The sequence below is a fragment of the Gymnogyps californianus genome, chromosome 1 (genome assembly GCF_018139145.2).
Source record: "Gymnogyps californianus isolate 813 chromosome 1, ASM1813914v2, whole genome shotgun sequence".
NCBI lineage: Eukaryota > Metazoa > Chordata > Aves > Accipitriformes > Cathartidae > Gymnogyps > Gymnogyps californianus.
In genome coordinates, this window is record NC_059471.1 from 25,337,517 (window position 1) to 25,360,195 (window position 22,679).

The window sequence follows — 22,679 nt, forward strand, 5'->3', positions numbered from 1 at the left end:
TGCCTAATATTTGTAATTCAAATCCAGCTCGCTCACCTGCCTTCCCCATCAGCCCATGGAGTTGGCAGGGCTCAGGAGGGGGCAACTCCACCCCTTTTGTTGATGTGGTCCACTGCAGCCATGGTTCGTGGGCTAGAAGGAGAGCAAGCAAAAGAGCCTGGTTTGGTGCCTGAGAAGGCACTTGAGAGAGGAGGAGTCCTGGGATATGTCTATGGCTACCAAATGCCCAAGAACAGAAAAAGAAAAGGCAGTTTCTGCGTGTTTCCCTGCCCTAAAACATGGGATCTTCAGAGAGCCCCAGTACTTCTCCTCCTCCTCCCCAAAGCTCCACGCTGCTGTGTCCATCACACCACCCTGCTTTACAGCCACCAATTCCCAGGTCCTCCTGCCCGGCACAGCCAATGCTTCCCAACCCAGAGCTGCTGCCTTCTGTTCCCTAGTGTCCCAGAGCTCCTCTTTCATGAGGACACCCCAAATTCAGTAGCTGTAATCCTCCAACCAGTCTTAAATCTTCTCCCTCTTAAACTTCCTTACACCTCCTTTTCTGCCAGTCTGACAGTAGAGTTGCCTCTTTTTGCCCCCAGACCCCAGCATGTACCTGTTCTCACCCCAGTCTGGCTGTGGCCAGCAAGCCTTGCCCAGGATAACAGTTCTTCAGTAACTTTTCCTGTGAAAGACAAGGTCTGCCTCCTGCTGCCTCCAGTGCTTTAGGCTGGAAGGGACCTCTGGAGGTCGTCTTGTCCAACCCTCTGCTCCGAGCAGGTCCAGCCACACCGAGTTGCTCGGCCCTCACCAGCTGAGGTTTCAGTATCTGCAAGGACAGAGAGTCCACCCTGGGCAGCCCATTTCACTGCCCTCACAGGGAAAATATTTCCCTAATTTTCTAATTTCTAAAAATTTCTAATTGGAACCTTCCTTTACACATTTGAGCTCAGTCAGGAGATCCCCACTCAGCTGTGTTGGCCTTCTGCCACATCTGCTCAACTTTCCGCACATGAAATGGAGCATTCCTGTGCTTGGAAGAGGTTGTGCTCCAACACGGAGTAGATCAGCAGACTGCAGTGTAAGACATTTTCAATTTTAATTTACAAAGCTGTGTAGAGATATCTGAATACGGGGGTGAAGGAAAAGTCTGGTGGAAAAAAAAGCTGCTGGTCTTTATCAGTAGGAAGCTTGCATTTTACTAGCCAGACTGGTTTTGTGGAAGGTACCTTTTCTGTTCATGTTCCCATAAAAGCTCTATGGCAACTCTGGCATGGCTTACTGTTAAAATATCTTTCTTGGGTATTTTTAACCTCTTTTCAAGCCTCTGCATACAGTTATAAAGAGCAGAGTTTGGGTATGGGGTAATTGAAGACCGAGAGATGGAGACCTACTGTCATGCTCCCTCTCTTGGCTGACCCAGTGTTTCCCCAAATTTTTTTTCTTGTTTTTGCCTAGGACAATTTACTTTGCTGTATTAAATGTGATGCTGTTAGTTGGAAGTCTGTGACAGCCAGCGAATGGCACAGTTTCACTATAGCTAAATGTTGCCAATGTGGGCTTTCACTGCAAGCAAGCTGGTGTTCTTTTTTAAACTTGCAATAGTATGTTCATGTCAAATGATTTGTTGTGCCAAATTATGAAGGCGACACTTAGCACAGTCCTGGTCACAATGAGATCTGAAAAGCATGCTAGTAAAGCACACGTTTTAAGAAATCCATGGAATATTTTCTGTGCTTTTTACCACTTGGAATCCTTCTGCAAAATGTTGTTTTCAGTCTTGAGTGAGAAGGAAGGAAAGGAAATCAGGAGCCCCATCAAAGAGAAGAAAGAAAGAAGTCAGAATGACAAAGCAGACAAGGACAGATCCTGGGGGAAGACAGGTATACTCATTAACTGTATTTACATTTCAAAGACGAGTTAACTGCGGTGTTCTCAATCATACCCTACACTTGGGTTCCCTGCCACACACCATGAATAATAAATGCACTTTGGAGGATAGAGTAAGTGACCCAATAGGCTTCTTCCACTTTTAATTTCATGGGCGATCTTAATTTGGGAGGTCAGTACAAATGCCTATGGTAAGTGACAATTTTAGGCCAGTAATTACTAATTAAGACAGAAGGCAAGATGCTGGCTAAGGCACTTTCAAATAGATCACAGATAACCTTGCAGGAGCTGATTAACTCAAACAGAACACCTCCTTAGGTGATAGCTACCAAATGATACTTGGAACAATTTTTAAAATTAAAAAGGATGAGGGAAAAGGATTTATGAAACTCTTGGCTGAGTTTTCTCCGGAGAAGGAATTTTGATAAGTGGGATTAGCTGTTTGCCAATTAGCAGACAATTAGAAGAAAGACATTTACCCAGTGGGCAAAAATCTTTTATGATAGACTCACACTCATCAAACCTGTTTACGCCAAAGGAGGATAAACAGTGCTGCGCTCACAGTGTCTTAGGTCTAGTGATGTGAGCAGCACTGGCTGCTGCTACCGTGCCAACTTCATGTGGGCTGCGTGGGACTGGATGTGACAGTGCTTAACGTGGCAAGCACAGAACAGAGGACCCCAAGCTGTGCTCGTGGATCCTGGGATGGCTGTGGACAATTTCCCAGGGGTCCACAAAAGAAATTAGGAACAGCGCAGCAACTGCCTGTGGAGAAAATTAGAAGTCTCTGACACTGGGGAATTTTTAGGGACCTGCAAATCAGAAAAAGCGAGAAGACATTGGCTTTATTAATATTGGTATCTGTAAAGGTGATAATCATTGGTAGATCAGAGATAGTGTCAGACATTGGAAGCTTTTCTGAAAGTGTCCCTTGGGCAGGTGAAGCCTCAAATGACCATAAATTCAGAGTGGCAGATGCTGTAAAGAAGAGCTGAGCTAGGCTGCTGCTTTTTGTCTTCTTTTTCCCAGCTTAACAATGAATTTTTCTGCATGGTTCCTACAAAATAGGAATATGTAGGCAGCACTGCTTGGCCAAAAGGCGGAGTAGGGGATGAATCTGGCTGATTTCACTGTTGTTCGTGCTCCTTTTTTCCATCCTCAGAACTTAAAAGATTCCTAGGTAGGATCCATCTCCCCTAACTGAAGCATCCAAGAATCAGTGTTTAAGGCTGAGCTCCTCCCTAAGCTCCTTCCACATGCAATGGAAAGAGATGAGCAGATGCTGAATATGAGTTCTCTAATCCCAACAGCTCCTCAAGGTGTATTTCATGGCTCATCTTCTGAAGGGGCTATTTCTTGCCATTAACTCCACAGGCAATATGGAGCACAAAGCTAGACTTACATACAGATCTACAGTCTAGGTGTCTAAATGAGGCTAGAAAAATTGTACCTTTCTTTTCTAAAATCCAGCTCAGAACGGCAAAGAGCACAAGAAGAATACCAGTTAGGACCAAGCGTGGCTCAGGAGTGCAGAGCATTTCTACCTCCTACCCTGAGGACTACAAATGCAGACTGTGATGTAGAAATGAAGGAATGAACTCAGTCCTGGTTTTGCTACTGGCATCCTGATCAAAACAAGAATTTAAAATAGAGCTTATGGCTTTATAACATTTGTGACATGCATAACTGTGAGGAAATATTAATACATGATCCTTCCAACCAAATCCATGTTTTTACTTTCTTTCCCTGCATAGTCAGGGCCCTGTGCTGGGGCAGCTTCGTTTGCAAGAGGCTGAATTTACTCTGATCCCAGGAAGCACTCGGCACCATCCAGAGGCAACCATCATGAGTGGAAGCCATCCTGTGTGGCAGCAGCTCTAACCCATGCCTTAGGCAGCACTTTGTTACACAAGAAGTGGGCCTTTGCAGTTTGTTTCATTCAAAACAAGGACATTAACTCCTTGTTGAAGGGGAGGGTTGCTTTTAGAGCCACTGACGGTTGTCCAGAGATTAAAATTCCTTCTAGTTAGGCTAGTACTGTCCCTGTGACATGGATCTTGTTTGGGAACATCTGACCCAGACCAGGCAGACCAGGGGTATCGGCATTAGGAGAAACCTAGTGGTGATTCATTGCACCCTAGGGAAGAACTGGAGATGATGAGCACCTTTCGTTCAGGGAATGCTCGAGCAGGCTAAACCCTTCCAAAAGGACCAGTCAGGTTCAGTTAAAATACCTGTGTTGTTTCCAGGAAAACTACACATCAGGTGTGCTCGAGGGCAAGGGCTGGCAGCTATGATCAAAAGCATTTTTCTGGTGCGTTGTGTGGGTTCAACAGCCTGTTGAACCGTAGGAGCAGACATGATGGAGAGGCTCAGAGCTGCACGCGCTGCTGCTGCTGCTTAGTGCAACCTGAAGCTGCACTGAAAAATAGGGAGATGCTGTCAAGTCCTTCTGGCGATGGAACAAGTGTACGAATTGAAGGGAACGGTGTCGTCAGAGCCGAATGGCAGCAACATTTTGTGACTGAAAATTATTTTCTTCACTTGCAGAATGATACTAACATTTAAGGGAAAAAAAGGAGCACTGCAGAGGCAGTCATTAGAGATGGAGGAGACTGATTAGCCCCTCTAGCTTTTCCACTTGAAAATACAAGATGTACTATGATACTGCTGATGTGAACTCCATGGGAGGAAGTAAAGGAAATGTGATTACAGATATTATATCCAAATTGAATTAAAGCTGCATTAAAAAACTCAGATTACGGTACGGTTCCATGCGACATTGGAAAACATGATATGCATCTGCTACTGACAAGACATGTAAAGAACATGCAGGGGCTTATTTCTCAGAAAACAAGTTTGATCTCTGACCAGCTGATTCACAAATCGACAGAAACAAAGGCAGAAAGTACACTTACAGACAGACCTCCCCATCACATAAATAACCATCAGCAAAGCAGCCGTGTTGCTTGGGATTTTTGTTTGTTTTTCTTCCAAATATTTACTCTACATTGCAACCTTAAGCAAAGTTACTTACTTCAGTTTCTTTATCTATAAAAATCAGATAATGAACCTGATCTTCTTTGCAAAAGGCGAATGTGTAGATAAAAGCATTAGTACTGCATGCTGATGTTAGTAAATATTTTCTCAGTTGACTAGCGGTCACTGGAACACTTTTTGGTGCTGTGCTCATTCACTGTACAGATTTAAATGAGTTATTAAGTCCTTCTGACTCGTCCTAGTTTTGCTGACAGGGAGAAAGAGCAATCCAGGCTTAAGCATACATGTCAAGCTCCCTTTTAAAACTATTTTTTGGTGGGGTCATGTAGTGGCATATATGGAGGCAAATATCTCTTTGCTTTCTTGGCTGTGACTGCTACAAGGCAATGAAAAAGATCTCTAGACTATGACAGTGTCATGAGTTACTGTCTCCGCCATGAGCGCTCTATACACCTATTAATTCTCATAAAAGACTGTCTGTCTGGTATGACTAGAAGTATCATATAGGCTGACAAAGTGAACTGTAATAAAATAGTGCATCTTTCAACTACTTCCCGCGTTACATCAAGTGGCAGAGTACAATAAATTCTAAAATAAAAAGTTGACATGATTATATAGTTATAAATGAATAACAAAGACTTTCAATGCACATGTAAAAAATAATCCAGCAATCACCTTCCAACTGTATTTTACCTATTTTCAAGCAACAAAACACAGCTGGCAGCTGTTTATGAAAAGGGGTCAGTGTGCTAAAATGTGCTCAGTCTGAAATAATAACTCTAGAAAAAAAAATTCAATAGAGATGTATTTTAAGAACAAAATCAAAGAAGACAAAGTCACAGAACCTGAGAGTTTCAAAGCAGTCTCCTCCTCATATGTCCCCCGCTCCCCGAAAACAAATCCAAGCCTATAAAAAGCTGCAGGAAAGATTTTCAAAGGCACTGAGCTTTCAAAAGGAAGAAAGCCCCTAAGTATTCTTTGTGCATTTCAATAAGGAAATTTCCCCTAGATCTTCCACACTTCAGTCTTTTCTGCGATCACACACCAATTGGCATGGTCAAAGTATGAATGAGTAATATGTAGCTCAGGAATATGATGCTCTTCAGCTCAGCCAACTCCCCTTCTTTAAAAATGCGGTAGTACCTCAGCCAGGCCCCACCAGGACCTGTCTGCTGCCGGCTCTGCGTAGTCAGGGCGCACTCATTTACTGCTTTCTGCAGAGAACAGCCTGTTCTCCTTTTGTTCTGAGGTTGGCAGAAAGCTCCTTGTTTTGGGTGATGGTCTCTTTTAAGTTGTTGTCTGACAGCTAATTCTTTCTGATGTGAAATCAGGTCAGGTAAACACACTCCGCTGCAATCCTGAAGAGTATCTGCAGCCATAGGGAGCTGTATAGTTGCTTGCCCTAATTCTGAATAGCAACTTCTGAAAGCCTTCGAGTAGCGTGACATGGGCAGCACAGGTTTAGCAGCCACTTCAAAAGCTGTTATATTTTCAAAACTCAGTTTGCAATGTAGGAAAAAATCAGAAGCACATTTCAGAAGGCCATGCTCTGTTTTTTTCACCTTTTTTTTCTCTGTTTAATTCATTCAGCTGAACACCGTAATTGCAGTGTCTAATGAGCTCTTCTTGGTGCCACTGATCACCCACATCTAATACTGAGTCAAGTGATCTTGAGAACAGAGATCATCTCAGAGATTTCTCTAACACTGTGCATGGTGCTTTTTTCTCCCCTCCACAGGATGAGCTCCTTGCTGTCCTGTGTACCTCTGAAGTCCCATCCAACTTATGACAGGGCTGGTTCAAAGCCAGCTCTTTGTCCTTGTGAAGAATTGATTTTTGTACTCCACATGAGCAAGGCTCACCCGAGGAGCAGGAAGGAGGTGAAGGATTCCAAGGAACAAAGACGTCTTGCTTTTCAAATCTTCTCCGTTTTTGCTCCATTGCCCACACATATATCATTATCTGGCCTCCTACTCTCAAGATGCAAGCCATCTCTTTTATTGCTCGCATGCGTCTCTCTTCCGTTGAAAAATGGTGAATCACTAGAACAGAACAGATAAGGTGAATAAGTATCCCTCGAGGCCCTAATGAATACAGAGTATAAGGACAGGGACTGGCTCTGACACACTGGCAGCCGGTGGTTTGCACCACAGGAATACATCATTTATCTTCCATTGTGCTACGTGTTATTGTACTATCTCTAACATCTCTAACATTGTACTATCTCTAATTCTAAAGAGTTCATAACACACTGCCTTATTTTAAAAACACAGCAGAATTTAGAAACGTTGAAACAAGTGACATCTTTCAGATCGACACTAAACAACACAACAGTCTTGTTTTCTCAGTGAAAGGCTACCACTTGGTCAGTGGCAAAACACCCTGGCCCTTTTTTGCCCTCACCTAATGCTCATCTGCAGCCTGAAAGAGGCACTTCCGAAAGACCGAGGCCATACATGGTCCTTGCAACAGCCGTGCTAGTGATCCTGCTGATGATACCCATTAAAAAAGGACTCGGTTAAAACTGCCTGCCCATTTCTCCTCCTTTATTGAGAGATGTCACTAACAGAGCAGAAAAAATGAACAGTCAGTGTCAGCCTGGGATACATTTAAATCATCAACATACGGGTGAAAGACACTTAGTTAACTAGCATTTGTCTACTTCTGCCATTAGCAAGCATATATCATGAAAACAAATAATTAAATAATCCCACTCTTGCTTGATAACCCCCCACACCACACAAACATGCATGAAGTGGAGAACGCCTCATCATTACGATGGTGAAACTCAAGCAGCACAGCTTCGCCTGAGTCAGAACAGAGTTTAAATTTGACTCCCATTTCAATAAAAAATTTTTGCCCTGAAAAGGGCAATTGGTCTCAGGTTTTGGCAGGAATTTGCCGAACGGCAGCTCTGCAGGTTGGCTCCTGCTCTCAGGCTGCGCAGCTCTAGAGCAATTCACAACAGACGTCGAGGTTGATTAGGTCTTGGTGCACAGCAGGGACTTCAGCAAAGTTTCAGCTACATCAAATGAATGTTACATGAGAAATAACAATAGGAAACAATCCTGGAATAGTGCTGGAAAGGAAAGGGCACATATTAAAGATGCTGAAAATGAAAAGCAATAGAATTAGTGGTATTTATCCAACCTTATATTTTCCTCAGTGAAAATGCCTGTGCCAGTTTGGGCAGATATTTCTACATATACCACTTCAGGTTACAATGATAAACCAGTTTTTGGTTAAGCTGTTGAGGTGCTCGTTTCCACAGAAAAATAACAGATCTTTCAACGAAAAAAACAAAGGTGCAAGCTTTCGATTCTTTCTAGAAATGTAAGTATAGAAAATGCTAGCAGAAGCTCTGTATGTGCAGCCTCCCTGTGTCTGTCAGGGTGGCCATTCACCATCAGATCCATTTTGCCTCAGAAAAAGAGACACTTTACAATTAAAAGAATAACAGCATGCAATCCAGCTGAGAGAGGAAAACACTCTCCCTGCAATGAATGATGCATTCAGAGCCTCGGCAGCAACGTGACGATCAAAAGGCAAGCTTTGATGAAATAGGGTCTTTTAACATTTAGTTATTCAGCTGCTCTGCCTGTAGGTTTCACTTGTTTGAGACGAACAGAAATCAATTCCAAAAACTCAGGTCTTCTAGCACTAGTCAAGACGATGACATTGAAACATTATGGCCTTTTTAATTAAAAAAGCATCAAGTATCATTTAAGAAATTACAGCATATTAATAAAATCTCACACTGAGCAAAACTTCAGTGTTGTCAAGATAAATTTGTCAGATAATTTTAAAAGCTATGGGTGATGTATTCCATTTAAAAATGCATAACTCAAGGAAACAGAGCATCTGCATGGGGCAACATCACACTATCCTGATATCACAGATTATTACGCGAATTATTGCACATGATTGTTTTTAATCAAAGCCAGACCTGTCAGGCTCCAAGATCACCACGCAGCCACATTCACCTAAAGCAGGTGGCTTATAAAAAAATCATTTCTTTCTTTTCCTTGACATTAAATTCTTTGTCTGTTGAAACTATGTTTAAACTGAACAATCTGTACTGTGCAGTAAAGGTGCCGTTTCAGAGATGGAGTGGCTCATGTTAGCTGGCAGTGAGGCACACACACTCGCCGAGCACCTGATTGCAGCCCAGCAGTGACATGAGCCTGCTTCCTTCCCCTCCAGTGGAAATGGTTCAGATCCGCTTCTCCTGCAGCTCCTCTCATACTGACGAGTAGATGGCAGTGGGGGCAATATTTCATAGAATCATAGGATGGTTTGGGTTGGAAGGGACCTTCAAAGATCATTTAGTTCAACCTCCCTGCCATGGGCAGGCACATCTTCCACCAGATTGGGTTGTCAAAGCCCCATCCAGCCTGACCTTGAACAATTCCAATGATGGGGCATCCACAACTTCTGTGGGCAACCTGTTCCACTCTCTCACCACTCTCATTGTAAAAAATTTCTTCCTAGTATCTAATCTAAATCTACCCTCTTTCAGTTTAAAACCGTTGCCCCTGTCCTGTCACTACAGGCCCTGGTAAAAAGTCTCTCTCCATCTTTCTTACAAGCCCCCTTTAAGCATTGAAAGACCGCAATAAGGTCTCCCTGGAGTCCTTCAGTGCTACACCCCTAGAACAATCTTTCACCAGCTGTTCAACATATTTTAAGGTGATTTCCCATCATCCAAACACTATAAAACAAGGGTCCAGATGCTTGAAAGTGCATTTGTCATAATGACTGGTACTTTAAATGAAAATTAGTTTTGTCCTAAATTACAATAAATACAGAAGCTTGCAGGTGGTGAAAACAATATCAGGGCAGAGGAAACTCATCCTGGGTTGGAGCAAACATGCCTCCAGCACGGGGCTGTGGCAGCAGTCAGCACCAGATGTTCAGGAAAGAAAGAAGGGAAGAATAGCGATGCTCTCTCCCCTCGCCTCCTGCTGTCGGCAGCCTAAGAGCTTCTTTAGCCACAGGCCAGAGCTTGTATCTAATAGCCAGTGATGGGTCTGTCCTCCATGGATATTTTCTTGGACTCACTTGTACTTCTGATTACACAAATTCACATGTCAAAGGAATCTGCAATTTAATTATATATATTTTTAGAAAAATGGTTCTTTCTGTTTTAAAGCTTTCCCTGTGGTTCTCCTGTTGTGAGAAACCACAGAAATTTACTCCCTATTCACTAATTCAATATAATTTGTGGGTTCCAGGATGCTATCTCCCTCTTCTTCAGGAGCAGTATGATGTATACACTTCTTTTATGATACTTTTGTGATGATACTCTTTTATCTTAGGCAAAGAGCCCTAGCCCATTAATCTATCCTCATACATAAACAGTTTGTACATTTGATCATTATAAGGACCTTTACTAGTTCATCTATATCCTTCCAGAGATGGAGAAAACCTGAATTTCATGCAGTATTCAAGATATGGATGCACCAGGTATTTATCTTCTACCATTCTTCTGGATTTTCATTTTTGTTCTTAATATTTGATTACTTTTTTGACCAGGTTTGAACACTGAACTAGTATTTTTCAGGGCAATGAAAATGAGTCCGATAATAACTTCAATATCTCTTTCCTGAACAAGAATAGAGGGTACCACTGTGCCTGTACACTTAGTTAGTTTTTTCTGTGCACATTACCTAGCATTTATCCACAAGTACTTTTCTGCAATTTTGCACCCAGTCATTAGTTTCACATGAGACTTTTTTTTGCAGCTCTTTGCAGTCAGTAATCCTGAATAACTCTATGTCACCAGCAAATTTTATCACTAGCCTATTCATTTCATTTGTAATTATAAATTACATAGGAATCTGTTGAACAGCGGCCTTTTTATAGATGCCATACACCTACACTAAGCATTCATCATTGAGTCTTTCAGCACTTTCCACACCCGTCTGCTAGCATTTTACCCTTCTGGCTTTCCCTTTCAATTTTCCTTAAGAGTTTCTTCCTTTTTGGTAGTAAACTTTTAGGCAGCGGATTTTTTAAAGCATTTTCATTCCTAGCAGGGTGTTTGATTATGGTCACATTAAATTCAGTGAAAGAATGTGGTTCTTGCACAATTACTTATTGATGTGGGCCTGATGCACTGTTTCAGACTAATAAGAGTTGTTTCCCTGTTGTGGCTTCTCAGATTAATCTTTCCAAGAGGCTTCATGCCCCTGTGTATCATTTACACAACCTACATATGGATAATTGCGGTTTCTCAATATTGTGTTTTCTGCCCTCACAGCCCTCGCAATCTCTCTTAATAATCTGTGGTCATTTTCCCCAAGTTTATCAGAGAGTTAGTGATACATCCCTATTATTACACTGCTCTCCCCTGGAGCTGTCTACCTACTATCGTATCTTCCAGAAGTTTATCCTCATGCTTTTTTCCACAGAAGAATATTCAGAGCTTTTTAGCTGTTATGCAACCCTTGTAACAAAAGCTAGAAAGAACCCTTAAGTTCGCTACAAAAAGGGCTTTAATAAACATTACATCATTATCATACTAACCAACACCATGCCATGGTGACGAGGACAAATTGGACCACATTCAATTTTTGAAACATCCAAACAAACCATTGCAAAAAAGAAATCTAAGCACAAAAATATTTGTTTGGGGTGAGCACAGGTGCTTGTCTGAAACCCCTGACAGCTCTTTGCAGCAGCAAGGCCTTGCTTCATGGATTAACAGTTGTTACAAATCAAGCATTCCTTTTCATTTTGGCCATACATTCCCCTAGTGTACCTAAAAGTCAATCCAAATTAATTTTGTGCCATGTGTTGCTCATTCCCACCACTTTTGTTTAAATCGAAGACTGAAAGATTTTCCATAACTGAAAAATACATAATGCAATTTTAGATTTCAAAGGGAGGGGGAGAGGAGGAAAGGAGAACATTTCAAAGATTCTTCTCTTCTTCATTTCATAAGAATATAATTAATTGCTCCTTCTCTTAATTTAATACTGTGACTAATCCTACTAAAAGGGATTATTTCGAACAAGCAGACAATGCAAGATACATTTTTGTGTCATTCAGCTGTCTTCAGAGAACAAAACTGAAAGCATCAACAACTTTGTCTGAATTTTTTTTTAGAAGTCATTTTCAAAATTAGTATTTTAGGTTAGTGATTCAATTTAAACCCTGTTAAATGGCAAAAAGAAATCTATGGAATCAGAAATTGCTTTTCTCTGTCAAATTTCTTTACCGAAGTTAAATCCCTTCAGAGACATTTGGTAGGTATTTAAGGATCACAGAATCTTTATCTTGGAGACTCTTTTGTATATACTGTGTATACACTTCAGATGTCACTTTATCTCTGTCAGCTCTAATAATAGGAACAATTGGAACATACATAGCAGGCATGATTCTAAGTTAAATATGATTTTATTCTCTTCATTATGGTGGTATCAAAAATAAAGGGAGCAAAAATACTAATATACCAAAGAATTATTTAAAAGAATTACTGAGTAAACTTCAAACAGTGTTTCCATTAAAAACTTCTTCCTATTAAAAACAGAACTCATTAATTACTTAGGTTGGAAAATTTGTTCCTTCTTTAATTTTCGCACATTTATGGTTAGCATTAGCAAATGAAGATGGTGCCTTTATAAAAATCATTATAATTATGAAATTTAATTAACTTATTAAAGCCTTGATTCAGGAATATAATTATATGCTTAATTTTAAGCATCTGAGTAGCTACACTGGTTTCAGCGGGATTACTTCTGAGTTTATATTAAAGATAATTCTGAAATGCTTATCACAGCAGCATAAAAGTGGGGACACCTATAGCTAAAACCAGCAAAAGAGGGTAATAAAAGACCAGGTGGAGCAGTTCTCATCAAGCCATTCCCCTCCCTCGCTTTGTGCCATCCTCGAGGCGCCTGCTCCGAGCCTGAATTATTCCTCCCCTCTTCCCATCCAGAGCAGCATGGCTTTGCCTGGAGCTGCTGCCCCGATCTCACCAGCTGCAGTACCTCTGGGGTTGACCCAGTGGGCTCTCGGAGCCCGCTCCGTCTGCTCTCAAGCACCATTTAATCTTGCTTATACACTTTACATTAGTCACTCACTGCATGCAGAGGAAACAATGCAGGCAGCTGCTGTCTTTCCTTCCCTCCCGGGTGTGCTCCTACGTGCTGGGCTACAGGATTAGGCTCCCCTTCCACCTCGGGGCTTTTTGGCTGCAGGTTCCGAGGGATGGTGGTGGTGGTTTTCTCCACCCAACACAGCTGCGTGTTGGAGGACTGGGGCACATCCCCGAGCATTGGAAATGCGGGTTTGAAACCCCTCCAGCTGAGGAAGGAGGTGCTCTCCTGCTGAGGAAGGAGGAATTGAGCTCTCCTGCTTTCTGGGTGAGTGCCCTTAGGACTTGGCTGCACTCTAAAGAGAAAAAAAGCAAAATCTCTGCAATGCTCTGTTAGACACCAACCCCAAAAGAGGCCTTGGCACTATGGATCTTTATTTAGTGAAGAAGGTTTAAATGTGCACCCAGCTCAGGTGCCTGAATGCCTTTCTGGATCCATTCTGGATCTCGATGTCTTACTCAGCAGGAGAATAAGCTTTTGGTAGCACAGAGTGAAACCCCTGTGCTCGGGAGCCTACTCTCAGGTGATAGCACAAACCTGCCAAAACCATCACGTGGAAGCTGCTCAGCCATCCCTCCTTCCAAAACCACGGCCGTGTTGCTCTGAACCCCAAGAGAGCAGAGGACAACAGCCGTACATGAGCAAGTTGTGCAGCCGGTGAGAAGCTGTCACCTCTTTTAATGACATCCAACAGCTGGTCAGGACCTTGCCACCAGGTAACATGTTGTTAAGAACATGTAGGTGAGATTTAAAACAGATATACTGTCAACACAACGACAGTGATAAGACCACAGATAGCCAACTGTGATCTAAAATAAAGGATTACATTTAAAAATGCTGAGCAGGCTGCTGGCTGCTACTGTGAAAATTAAACTAAACGTTAGGGTGTATTTGGAGTTTGCACCAGTTCTGCACTCCAGTAACTTGGAGCAATAGAGGGGACCGTAAGGGGCAGAGCTCATTCTGTTGTGGTGCATGTTTTTCTAAGAAAAAAACCCAGAGAGAGTCAAGTTTTCTGACCTGACCCCATCCTGAGATAACTATATATCATCCACTGGAAATAAACTTAGGGTATTTTTGATAAATCAATTATAACTTGCATGAAAATATCAATGCAAGGAACACAAAGCTCCTGATTTAATTAAGTGAGATAGAAATCAGGCTCCTCGCTGTTGGTGAGAATTACACCAATAGACAACGCTTTCAGCTGACAAGCTCAGTGACAGCAACCGTGTGAATGACAGATAAAGCCTGCAGGTGTCAACCACAGGCTCTGACTGTCCTATGGAGCTTCTCCACATCTCTAAGAACTTGCGATTACTAGCTTAGAAATAACTGTATTATTCGCTTTAAATAAAACACTAAAAGGGGTGAGAACAAAGCTGAAATCAGGGCTTGCAGATGTCTCAGAAGAAGCAGAGGTACTCTGTGGGTCACCTCGTCAAAACCAGAAAATCCCACTATGGGTGGCATTTCTCCTCTGTCTCTGAGACCTCTTGCGATATTCAGACTTTGTTAGTATTTTGCACCTCTGACCTCCATCAAGGAGGAAGAGTTCACCGCTGTGAGAGGCGCCGTATTAACATTAGGCAGCAACTGGTTATAGGAGAGGCAATGGATTTTTCTCAAAAAGGCCAGGCGGCCTTTACATTAAAATAGATGCAGAAAAATAGAGGTCATTAATTTTCCAGCTCCAAGACAGAATTAAACACTCGGCCGCAATGTGACCCAAATTGGTCTAATCTGCTCTTAAAAGCCTTTTAATATCTGAGGTAAATAACCTTTGCTGCAGGGTAAGATGATTATTTTTTTCTTCCCATGTCAAATAAAGAATAGCTTTCTATAAAAATCATTTATGTATTTGAAGATTATTGTGTTTTCTTCAGTCTTTTATTTTTTTCCCGTCTTGACTAGCCAAACCCAATTCCTTCAGCTTCCTCTAATAATTCAGATTTTCTAAACATCAGTTATTTAAAATGTCTCCATATTGATTGCAAACTATGTAAGGCATGGTCCTCAAAAGCAGACACGATATTCCACCTAGGATCTCAAAAGCACCAAGCACAGGAGGGCGACTCATTCTTCTGCCTTCCATGAAACTGCTCTGTCACCATACCCCAGACAGGTATTTGCCTGGTTTTGTAACAGCACGACACTGCTCACACATATTTGGCCTGTGGTCCATCTCGCCTGGCCATTATTTCTCACTTTGTTCATTGAAAGTTTCCTTCCTGAGCACGGTGCATCCCTCTCGATGATTTCTGTATTTCTTCTTGTTGATTTCAGACAACTCTCCATCATTTGGATGTCAAATCTCATCTTCCAAAATAATTCCAACTCTTCCTACATAGGAGCCGTTCACAAATTGTTCAGTATGCTCTCTAGCCTGCCATCAAAGTTATTAATTAAAATTTTGCATAGAAACAGATGTAGGGTGGGTGCCAGGAGCATCCCCTTTGAAATGTGTCCTGATTGGACAGTGAACCAATGATCCATTTTGAAAATTATTTTTTTCCATATTCTTAGCTCTATTTACTTATTTTACTTGCAACAATGACACGAGAGCAGGATGTATCACGTCTTCTCCTGCTACCCTGTCTATTGGGATGATTACCCTGTCAAAGACAGAACGCAGAGTGGCTTGCTCCTGACAAATACATGTTGGCTGTTTCCCATTACATTAGTATTCTGTAGGTTTGAATAATTTATTCTATTTAAATTAGATTATTTAAATTATTTATTCTAGTATCCTTGCATAAATCTAAGTTAGGCTGGCTTCCTCTTCATGTCCTTTCTCTCTCTTTTGGAAACAAGTATCATGTTTGCTTTTCTTCACTTGCTGAAGATCTTAAAGATAATCTGCTAGTTCACAGTAGTTTAAGATTAATTTCATGATTTCCTAACAATTTGTGTAACCTAATTTATCTAAATATTCTTTAAGACGTTATTTCCTTTTTATAGTCTAAACTCCTGTCCTCTGGTTAAAACTCTACTAACTTGTAGATGACTACTATTAACTTTCTGTAAAGACCAAAGAAAAATGCAACTTCCCCTGTCATCTGTTATTTGCTCTTCTTTCCTTTTTGTTTTCCTCTTGCTTTGTATGCATTTATAAAACCTTATCCTAGTTCTAATTCATGTTTTGCTGTAGTCATCCTGACCTTTGTTCTTCACACCACCCCTTGTAATTATTGATAATCATGTTGTTTGATGATTTCTTTTCAGTTTCTATGGCACTAAAGAGTTGCTGATGCTGTCATACCAGACCTCGTTATACTCTGCTTTCCACTGGGATAGATTTCTTCTTGTGCCTTTGACATTGCTTCTTTTAGGGAATGTAATTTTCTGACCACAGTGCCTTTTTGTTGGAAAAAGTTAAAAAACTGTTAGAATGTAATCCTGATTGATCCTTAGGAAAAACAGGATTTAGGAGAACTGGCAGGTAGTGACGATATATGTGTTATGCAGAAATAACCAAGGTTGCACAGAAATATGAGGTTTCTTTATGGGGTAAAGACTGTGTCATGATGGTGTTGCAATATTGTGCCCATATTAATGGGCACAACAGTGCAACGTAACTACACTGATATGATCTGATACGAACACTTGGCTGCTTCTTGCTCAGCATCTCACTGAATTTTATCATAAAGACAGAACCTTATATAGTAAGGAAACTCTCCTGGACCTTTTATTTGGACTTCTTTTTTCCCCAAGAGACTCTTCCACCTTGTAAACTTTAAGAATTATACTAGTTGCAATTACGCAGTCCATTTTCTCAGACAGTGTAAATTAGAGGACTAGATAGGTTTACATCCCTTAGGTTCCCCTCACTTTCTCTGTTAAATTACCACATGACTAAAAGATCACAGATTAAAGCGAAGTTAATTTTCACATATTGGTATTAACACCAAGGAAAGCCATTTGATGCCCTTCACTCCAGGAATCCTATTTTCCACTGGGATGAAGAGTTTGATCAGATATTTCAGTAATATAAAATAACTTTACTGACTTGAGTATCTGACTCCTAATAGGAGAGGAAAATGTGATGTCTTCACCTTTGCATTTGGAGGAAAGAAATTACTTATCTAAATTAATAGAAAAAGCTGCTTCTTACCCCTTGCCCATCTCAGAGTCCAAGAGCTCAGCATATACAAGATTTTAGTAACACAGAACATGACCTTTCCGTATGAAGGAGAAAGCCAGCTTGACAGAGGTAAAGCCATGCTAAAATATCGGTCCTGCATTATGATTTGGAACAATTCCTTAGCTGAAGTGGAAACATGAGTGCCAGTCCTCTTTCCATTACTGCAAGCGGCAGAAATCCTACTTATTTCAATAATACAGAAATGGCTTCATCATGCTAACAATAACAAAGCCATCAGTATATGGCAAAGGGGATGATTTCTGTTGTTCGGTGATATTAAATCTCTAATAAAATTATGCTATGAATAATCACTGGGAAAGTGAGTATGATTTCTTTCTTAAGGCAGTGAAAACATTGTGGAATGAACTGCATACTCACAGGGCAAATTTGTCTCCTTGAACAGAAAGTTAAGCATTTGAAAGCAGCACATTTTAAACTTTTGCTGATATATTATGTCTGGATTTGTTTCTTGTCAGTATAGGTTATTCCGTTCATGGAACTGGCAAAAATACTTCATTATATATGCATATACAATAGGTGTTGAGTAAAAGGAAAAATCATCAAGTCAGGCTTGACACTCCTCTTCGGCCAATATTTCCTACTACACACCTGGCTTTAGAACACCTACAGAAATTTCTTGCCTCCTTTGACAATCTCCTGAAGATTAAGAGAACACATGCTTACCCAAACTATAGTATATATGTACTATACTAGTATTATACTATATACAAGTATATATAATAATTCAACATATTATTTGAAGCTTTATAATGCATTTGAACCATATTTTTCAGCAATAATAAGGAAACATGATCATTACTATGATTCATGCATGATCTGTGATGGTAAAGGCTGTAACAGAAATAACTTTGTAATTTGCAGCCATATTATACTGCTGAAAGGACCACAGTCCATAACCACGCCGTTCTACCTGTCACCCAAGTGTCCTTCTGGATTCCCCACTGATTCTAGCTTCTCGCGCAGCAGCCATGCAAACAGGGCTTTCAGCTTGCTGTGGATGGGAAGGTCTGTAGTTCTGCATCTCCAGCAGCAACCTCAGCCCAACTACTTTGTTTTTCTGTAGACTGTTCACAAGTACTCCCGGGCCACCAACTCTTCGAGTCAGACAACTTCTGAACATTGCTACATACCCTTTTCAACAAATCTGGCTTGTCCTTCACTTCCTTACCCGGGATTTCCAAAGAATGCCAAATCACCTTTGGGCACACGATGACTGTTACTCCATCTGGGCAAAGGATGTGAAAACCCAGTAATAAGGACTGTTAGCTATTGGTCACATTTCTTAAATCATGACTGAAAGATTTTCAGGCGGTGTAGCTGAGCATGGTTCACAGCCCCATACAATGATGTACCAGTGACAATAATGCAATCTCAAATTTCCATCAAATGTCAAATGGACCTGGTCTTGAAAAGTAAAGTCCTTCAGGGCTTAAAGAAAGGTCACCCGAGACATGGAGAAGAGGCTGTGTCAGGCTACTCACTAACTTCAAGAGATGTGAGGTATTAACATTTCACTTTGATTTAACAAGGCTTAGAAACCTTCACACTCCTTTGGTTGAGAAAATGAAAATCAAGTTTGCTGAGCACTGTAATTCATTTTATTTACAGTATTGTCCAACTTTTAATCAGTATAAGCTTAATACCTAATTTTTAAAAGGCGGTTGGGTAATTTCAAGACTCCCAAAACAAAAGAACCCTCAAAATTTAAAAGATAAAAAAGCAAAGGCTAAAGCTACCATTCACTGTCTGCTTTAAAAGTGGCAAAGACAGGTAGTTCCTCCATCATTAAGTTAGGTTGAAAAGGGCAACTAAACAAAAAGGAAATATCTTACAAGAAATGAAATCTGAGGTTATTTGATGAACATTTTAAGGCGGCACCACCACTGAAATAAGCACTTCTGCTTGCTTTGTCATCGGCTCCTTGTTCTTTCTCTGCATTATCCCCTGCTTTTCCTGAAACAGGTCTCTCTGCAGTGAAGCAATGGGTAACTGATTTGGCTAAAAGCAACCCTTCTTTTTGCGGGGTTACTTTCCAGCTGGATCAGTGTCATGGTCATCCTTCTTCATAAGCACAAAAATGATTGTGTTAGCTGACACACCATGGAGCATGGCAGTAAAAAACAGTGTTTGGAAACGTGCAGAAGGATTTAATACTGAGCTTCGAATACGCTCAGTGTTCCTAAGCAAGTTTTGTTATATCTTCTTCCTGACAGAGCCAACATTTCAAATTTCTGCCACGTGATAAGGCACAAACAAGGCTCTCCTCTCCTGTTTTGCACATTGTAGTTTAGTTGTGCTTGGACTAGAATAAAACTCAGCTCACATCTGTGTGACTTACCCATTTTGCAGTTTTCACTGAGTTTGCAATAATATACATTTCCTGTGCTAATATAGTTTTACCTGGTCTACACAATCCAAAATACTCTGTTGGTCACTGAAAAAACCCAAACCTAGAAGAGACTGTGATGCCAGCCTAAGTGGTTTAGACTCTTTAAAGGTCTGCCCTATAGACACTGGCAGCACGCAGAACTTACCAGCGACGGACAGGACAGCGTCAAATCACTCACTTTGATAAGGCAGACACAAGCCATGGCATACCATTACTTCATGGCCTTCATTTCGTGCTGATTCCACCCAACGGGAAACAGTAGTCGCAAGCCAGTTTATAGACTTGAGAATTGATGTGAAGGTATTTGCCATTTCTGCAGCCTGAAGAAATAATGAGGAGGAGAAGGAAAGGTGGTCATTTGGTGTCTGTACAAAAGAAAATGTATTTCTGACATAAGCCATGATATACGCCCTTGACTGGTCTAATAGCTTGAAATTCTCCACCCATTTTAAAGGAGATACAATTGCAGTGGAATTCAGGTTATTTTTTACCATCACAGTACAATGAGCACAGACTGCTCCTTTCTGTCTAGCAGGCTCTCTGCTGCGTGACAGGAGGTGTTCAAGTGGGATTGCTAGAGAGCATTTACCTTGGCCTTCCCACCACACGCAGAATCAAAAATATTTATGGTAATGATGCTACTGCAATTCTGCTTGTAATAGACTCAAAACGCTAAGGGAAAGCATCATGTAGTGGGAGCACAGCACTGAATTATTCCTGTGTATTAAAATGCTGATAGACAAACTAGACTGCTAAGTAATTAAGTCACTATTAGACCAAACCATTAAATCCATTGTTTGCTGTTTTAACTGCTGCTAATTGCTGTCACCATGACAACAGTGGAGTTTCTTTTTCTGGTATCTCCATGCAGTTTCCTTTTCATAATGGAGCCTGCGACACGGAAATTTACATCTTCCCAAATTGTGTTGAAATAAAGGCAGACATCTTTAGATAAGAATGATTTTAATGTCAGCAGTAAAATGGATACTATCTAAATTTTTCATAATTTGTTTGCAGAGTTATCTGGATCTTAACACAAAGTGCATTTTAAAGTAGATTATTAATTTCAAAAATTTGCCTTCTCACTTGCATCATAAAAATCATAGTTCAGATTAAGATCAGGAAGGTAAATGCATCGGGCTAGCATAATACCCTGTACCTTGTGCAGACCTTAGTTCACATCCTGTTTATGGCTACACTTACATCAAACGTTAAGCTTGGGTCAGAGCCCAGATTTTACCTCTAATTCATTTAAAAAAAAAATTATAGTTATTGTGGAGCCTTCCAAATACTTAAGTCCCTATATTTAGGTTACAGCCATCCCATAGCACCTATTCTGAAACCCTCTGTGGGTCCCTATGTTCAGTAAGGAGCCTCCCAGCCCCATCAATCTGTTATGCCATTTGATTGGGAGATGAATCATCGCTGAGCTGCAGACAGAAGTCTGCTCCTAACTGCTTGTCTAATATTAACTGCTGATCCCATCTCCCAGGAACGAAGGAAAGATATCCAGAGAAAAGCTGGAGCTCTCAGTCCTTCCCATGCCTGACTTCAGCACCAGCTGAGACGAGGTGCCGTGAAACGGTGCCAGCACTTGGCTAATATTAGACTCTATTTTCCAAGGAGAAAGAGCAGAAAGAGGACTACCCTGGAGCTCTGACTGGAAGAGAACTCCAGGATTTTTTTCTGGTTTTTACTTCTGGAGGGAAAGGCTCCAGTATAAGCCAAACAACAGCTACTAAACACATTTCCTCTAATCCGACACCAGAGGCTGCTTCCCAGGGATGGAGGGGCGGAGGAGAGCCCTGCAGGTAGACTCCTCGGCAGCGCCGTGGCACCACTCTTGGCAGTTGTGTTTCACACGAAACTCGTCTCTGGCCACGGACACCACAACAGCGTGCCAGCAGCCTCTGCAGGCCAAAGCCCAGGAGCCAAACCTGAGCTTAAATTACAGCGTTAACGAAGTCCAAAGTCTGTGATATTGGTAAAAATTCAATGTGCTGGTTCTTTGTACGTGTTTCATTTGTTCACATTGAAAACATTACAAAATCTGCCAAGATCTGGTAGGAATATAGTTCCCAGCATTTAGACTGTGATAAACTGGGAAAAGTACATGGTAAGGTTCGAATGACACCCAAAAAGTTAGTATGATTAGCCCAATCCTCAGTAATTTTTCTCTTTTACAAATGTTCCCATGCTGTAGTGGGGAGACTAAACATATGTGTTGCTGGAAAGGATTGCAAGTCCAAAAAGCTATTTAGAAGTCTAGCCTAAACATGTAGAAATGATGAGTTAATGCCCAGATCTCATTTGGGCAACCAGCACGTATCCCTCCTACCATTTAGACATTCTCAAACCTTTGGGGAGTTAAAAACTGTCACACATTGTTCCCCAAAGCTCTCAGGACAGTGTCATGATACTTGCTTCAAATTGGCCACACACAATACACATTGTAAGAGCTAAACAAGATTTCAAATTCCAGAATTATTATACCAATACACAATGTAAGCATCCACTAACGACATCTTAATAAATTCAGCTTCAGTTTAGTTGACCTACTGGATACTGGGAAAAGTCAAATTGTCTTCATATACCTATGAATGATGGAGCAAAGTAGGAGGCAAATTTGGTAGGCAGTCTTGCCATTTTGATTCCCCAGTTTGATTCACAAGCTCCAAACTCTTCTGCCACAAATATTGCTTGATAGAAAGAGAGGACATACTTAGACTGTCCTTAGCAATGTGATAAACAACCCCACTCACCAATATCAGCAATCAGGCTGCCTGGTTCCTGCTCTGAAATGAACTGCTGCACCTTTGGCCATGCCTTGTAGTGTATGTCATTGAAGTAAGGAGCAATTTTCTCATATACATTATGAATGTGGTCCCTCTCAAGTCGGCTTGCCTCCTTCTCCATCACAACCAAGGCTTTGCTAACTCATTGAAGGCAATGCAACTGTCCTAGAGAAAGGGAAGGGAGAAAAACAAGCACTGAAACTTGTTACCAAAGTACATTTCCTGAAGTTAAGCAGTATGACATTGACTATTTAGGAAATAGTATTTCCAAACACTATGTTGCCATTAAAGAGAAATTGCTGAGGCTTTTAAAGGAATAAAGGTCATCTATTCTATGAATTTATACAATGTATTGT

The 22,679-nt window shown here is 41.1% G+C and overlaps 1 pseudogene; it reads right to left on the minus strand.

Annotated features, from left to right (window-relative positions):
- Positions 1-5,877: 5,877 nt before the first annotated feature.
- LOC127029485 (probable tRNA methyltransferase 9B) lies at positions 5,878-22,444 on the minus strand (annotated as a pseudogene).
- Positions 22,445-22,679: the final 235 nt, after the last annotated feature.